At 47.1% G+C, this 5,134-nt stretch overlaps 1 pseudogene; it reads right to left on the reverse strand.

Moving 5' to 3' along the window:
• Positions 1-4,314: 4,314 nt before the first annotated feature.
• On the reverse strand, positions 4,315-4,680 carry LOC102488923 (huntingtin-interacting protein K pseudogene; annotated as a pseudogene).
• Between the last annotated feature and the right edge of the window lie 454 nt (positions 4,681-5,134).

The raw sequence follows: 5,134 nt of genomic DNA on the forward strand, positions 1-5,134 counted from the left end.
CCGACCTTTCCCTGCTGAGTGGCTACCTGGGCAAGTGAGTGCTTCAATGGAAAGTAGGTGGTGGTGGGGGTGTGTCTGAGTAGCACGCCACAGTATCCACTACATAAAAGTTTGTATAAATCATGTAAGAGAGTATGTGTGAGGTGCCTAGGTAGACGTAGACATGGAGAGTATATGTGTGTATGAGTAGCTATATGTGGAGTCTTTGGAGGGCATGGATGTGCACATAGGTAATTGTGCTTGAGTGTGACTGTTTTGCATTTGTGTGCTTATGTGGAAGTCAGTGAGTGGCACTATGCATGTTTGTGTGTGTACTTGCTTGCTTTATTCATTGTGTGTGTGTGTGAGGGGTAGGGAATGGATGTGTGCCAGTTTCCAAACCCATCAGGTGAGATGTACTGTGGCCTCCTGTACCTGAAGACAACAGAGGAGGCCAGGCTGAGCCATGGTTGGGAGTGCTCGACTGTCTCAGTGGCCTCAAGTGCGAGAGGATGGTGCTGGTTGAAAGGACCACTCTTGTTTTGAGAAGGAGCCCTTCTGTAGCCTTACAACCTTTGCTCTGCACACCCAGCCTGCCTGAGGGGAAATGCAAAGCTTCAGAAGATCTAGGGGGAGGCTGGGCCTGCACTACCTCACCACAGTCAGCCTCACCCTAGGAAGAGGCAGGAGGAAATAGTTTCTGGTGATTCTACCTCCTCAGGGCGAGAGCATCTCCTGAGCCCCCACAGAACCAGGTCTCTGGCAGGCAGCCCCTCCTGGAGACCACTCACATTCATTCACAGAACATCTCCAAATACTTCTCTGTGTATGTGAATTTACTCAGATAAAGTACCCCCCGAATCTCACCTGATGATGATAAGGAATTTAATAAATGATTTAAAAATATTTATGGTGTCCATTTGTGGTTCTCCATGCATACCGTTGGGTACATCCTGATTCCTATGTGTTTTTGGGTTTTTTTGCCTCACACTCAGACTTTTCTCCAAGAAGGACCCAAGTTCCCCATGGCTAGGATCATGACAGGTTCTGAACTAGCCCTGGGCTCTGCTGGCTGCTTGCAGATAGTGAGCAGAGCAGAAAACATGCTGGTGAGCACCTGTGTATGTCCCATACTGTGCCGGGGCAGGGGCTGGTAGAAGCACACAGCCCTGAAGTGCTCAGAGTGGAAGTTCAGAGAGCCCAGATTAGAGAGAGGTTGCTTCTGGCTGGGGAGCCAGGAGAGGTGACATGGAGGAGGCAACATGTGAGCTTGGCCTCAAAGAAAGAGGAGTCATTTAAGCATTGTCATCTGTACTTCACAGCTTTGGTCCAGGAGACAAGAGCTGGGCCCAGTTGCCACCCCGAGTCACATGTGTGAGCACAGGCCCCAGACAATGAAGTGACTTACCCAGAGCCACACAAAGCACTTCTGTTAGCCTCATTATTCAGATAGTTGGCCTCTATTGCTTATCCCAGTTGTTCTGCGTCTGGTTGCCTATGCTAGATCCACCCTGCCCTGCCCTGCCCTGCCCTACTTGCCTATGGGGATGTGAATCAGGCACCAGAGCCAGCTAGAGCTGAGCTATGAGGCCCCAAACATGTTCCACCCACAGATCCCAATATGTCTTCCTCCTACCTATGCCAAGACCTGACTTGCTCATTGTTGAGTCATTTCTGATTTATCTCCCCATTTCCTTAAGCAAGAAATTCCAGAGTCATCCTTGGTATTATCTCTCCATCACTTCCCAAAGTCTTCAGTTGGCCTGCAGAACATGTCTGGAAAAATAATGATAATACACATTTATTCACTCATTTATTACTCACTGTGGTGCTATGAAATCGATGCCCAATGTCCAGAGCTGTAGAGGGGCAGAGCTCCTCTGAGTATTCACACCAACTGTTTCCTCCTCACCCCAGGAAGAGGAAGCCACCTGCCTCTTTCCATCTGCTTGGCCAAACTGTCAGCACACTTTTGTGACATACCAAGAGCCCCTCACTGGGCTATTTGACCACAGTCTTGCTCCTCTAAGGCATTCCCCACAGAGCAGTTGGGAGGAGCCTTCTAAAACAGCCAATTATGTCTCTCCTTTGCTTTAAACCCTTCAGAGTCTCCCTGTTACCTTTAGGATAGAGTCCAGTCTCCTCCACCTAACTCTTTTTTTTTTTGGAGAGGTTTTCGCTATAGGGTGCGTGCACTCGCTAGACAGATAGAGAGAGACATAGAGACAGAAAGCGAGAAATCACCCCCCAGGGGGGATGGTCACGCCACAATCCCTTCTCCTCCATTTTCCTCTTGGGATCTTGGGCACGCACGCACACGTGCCCGGCGTGAGTTTTAAGCCACCGGGTCCGGGACGTGAACTGCGGTCGACTACGTGGGAGTCCTTTAGGATAGAGTCCAGTCTCCTCCACCTAACTCTTTTTTTTTTTGGAGAGGTTTTCGCTATAGGGTGCGTGCACTCGCTAGACAGATAGAGAGAGACATAGAGACAGAAAGCGAGAAATCACCCCCCAGGGGGGATGGTCACGCCACAATCCCTTCTCCTCCATTTTCCTCTTGGGATCTTGGGCACGCACGCACACGTGCCCGGCGTGAGTTTTAAGCCACCGGGTCCGGGACGCGAACTGCGGTCAACTACGTGGGAGTCCAGCCACAGCCATTACGCTAACTGCTGGTTCCCTCCTCCACCTAACTCTTCAGAGAGCCTTGCGGGATCTGCACACTGACAGAAGCAGGTGCTGACCTCCTCCTAGATGGCAAAGAATGCTAGCAGTCTACCCCACATCCACCAGGCCCCTTCACTGCTTGGTGGCCCCTGCTCCATATATGTCTTCACTCTCAACACCCAATGATTGTGTCCTGGGAGGAGTAGTAGCCACCTGAAGGGACATTGCAAAAAGAGCAGTTATAAAAGAAGGTACTACCTCTACTACAAGCCTATGAGCATCTTGAAGATGGGGTCTGTGACTTTGGATCCTCTAAATATAGTGACGTGTAAATATAGGTACCACTGCCAGAGGAGTATAAAACAGACACATCCAGCCTATGATGGCAAGAAAACAACCTGGAGAAGAAAACACTTGAGCTCTAGAGTGAGTAAAAATATATTGAGGGGGAAAGAAGGGTATTACCAGAAGGAGCAGCACTTTCAAAGCAAGAAGACATCCAAGAATGAGGGACAGTTGAGGTCAAGATGTTCCCAGATATTACAGCACAGATAGGAGAGGGATGAGAGATGTGTCACGAGCAGCTTGATATTTTCTTGGCAGGGTTACATGCTCTATTTCACACAGGAGAAAAATACCTGAGGCCCACAGAGCCAAATTACTGGTTCAAGATCATGGATTGGTGATGTCAGAGTCCACCAGAGACACTCAAGTCTTTGATACACGTTTCTCTCTGTAGCTGTGTGGCCCTGAGGGGGCTCATGAGGGGATTAACAGATAAGCCCCAGGCCTGAGTCACTTGACAGAAGATGGAGGGCAGGAAGAGGAGTGCTGTCAACCACCTGGAGGATTTTCTGGGGAGAGATTCTCTATGCTCCACTGTTAAGAGGATTTGAGCTTCTTCCTACTAAGCCCAATTTAAAGAAATGGAACATTTAGTCTTCCTGAAGAAGTTATGTTTGAATCATGCTAGGCCCTTGACAGAGCCATAAAATTTTAAAGTTCAAACTTAAAGCTATTCTCCTGTCTTAGTCAAAACATTCTGTCTGGCCTAACTTCCAGGCCAGGTCTAGCACTCCTTGCTTTAGTGAGTTGAAATAAATCTCTAGAGATTTATAACTTAGGTGAGAGTTCTTGTCAATTTTTTAATTTAGAAAAAAGATAGTATCAGGATCACAGCCATCCTTTCCATTGATTTCATGGACACAGGCTTTCCGAAAAGCTAGAGGAAGCATTTTGCAAAGAGTAAGGGTAACGAGAGTGTGAGCAGTGACCATGAGGGCTGAAGTGCAGCTTGAGCTGTTCCCAACTTCAGTTATTGGTCATTGTGAGGCTAATGCTTCCCATACAGGACAAGATGGCCACTGCAGGAGGCTGTACTGACAAACTGTGGATCTGCTCCATCAAATGGCCTGTAGATGCCATTTATTATAAGATGAAACTACATTCTCAAGCTGGTGAGAGCAGAGACCATCTAACTCTACTGCCTGACTTCCCAGATGGAAAAAATGCGGGTTTGGTAGGGACTTGCTTCAAGTCAACGGTGAGTTCCTGGCGCAAGCAAAATCAGAATCCAGATCTTTCAGATTTCAAACCATCATTTTTTAAAAGGCCAAAATGTCTTTCTTGCAATAAATCAATCCAGTGAATTATGTGAGAAACTGCACATCAGTTGGTTAGGTCAATGAGAGCCTCTGCCACACTGCCAATGTGTTCCTATAAGCTCTGTTCTTCTGCTTTTCTAGAACTCTCCCTCTCTGTCATAATCATTTCCAGATCTTCCTTCTTGAGTGTCACTTTTGCCAGATCCTTCTCCCACTCCTGTTTGGTTTTCTGCTCCCGGGACCTTTTGTCTCCAATGACAGACATGGTGGTCTCCAGATTGGAGTTCTGGGTATCATTTTCCTCTGCATAGTCAGCAATGCACTCTAAGTCCGTCCTACCACTGTCTTGTTTTCATGACTTCTCAGGAGGCTGTCCCAGGCCACTGGTCTCCATCTCCAACTCCAGCTCCACATCCCCCTCATTTGCCATATTAATGGGCCGCCATCCAATCCATCATTCTTAATGGGCTTCCATGCTTGGAAAAAGTAAAACACTTCTCATTCTGAGTTTTGCTTTCTATCTGCTTGGGGAAAAGAATGGGGTATGAGTACTAAAGAAAAGCCTTCCCAGGAACAGAGAATATATCAGTGGTGTTGGCGGTGGTACAAATGTTAGGAAGAACATTTAAAAACTTTCATATCTTATCTTTTTTGTGCACTCACTGAGTGTGCGGTGTACTGGCACAGTACTTTGAAAATATAGACTTGTCAGTTGCCTACATCATGTGATTAAGGAGTAGCAAGTATAGATGCTGTGTACACAAAAACCATCCCTACTGACACCTGAGCCTGAAATGACAGAAACATTAAATGTAGGTAATGATGATAGAACTAGAAGGTTGTTATTTTACCTACTTCAGCATTTCCCATAATATAATCTATGG

Source organism: Tupaia chinensis, unplaced genomic scaffold, assembly GCF_000334495.1.
Source record: "Tupaia chinensis unplaced genomic scaffold, TupChi_1.0 Scaffold000235_1, whole genome shotgun sequence".
In the NCBI taxonomy this organism is placed as follows: domain Eukaryota; kingdom Metazoa; phylum Chordata; class Mammalia; order Scandentia; family Tupaiidae; genus Tupaia; species Tupaia belangeri.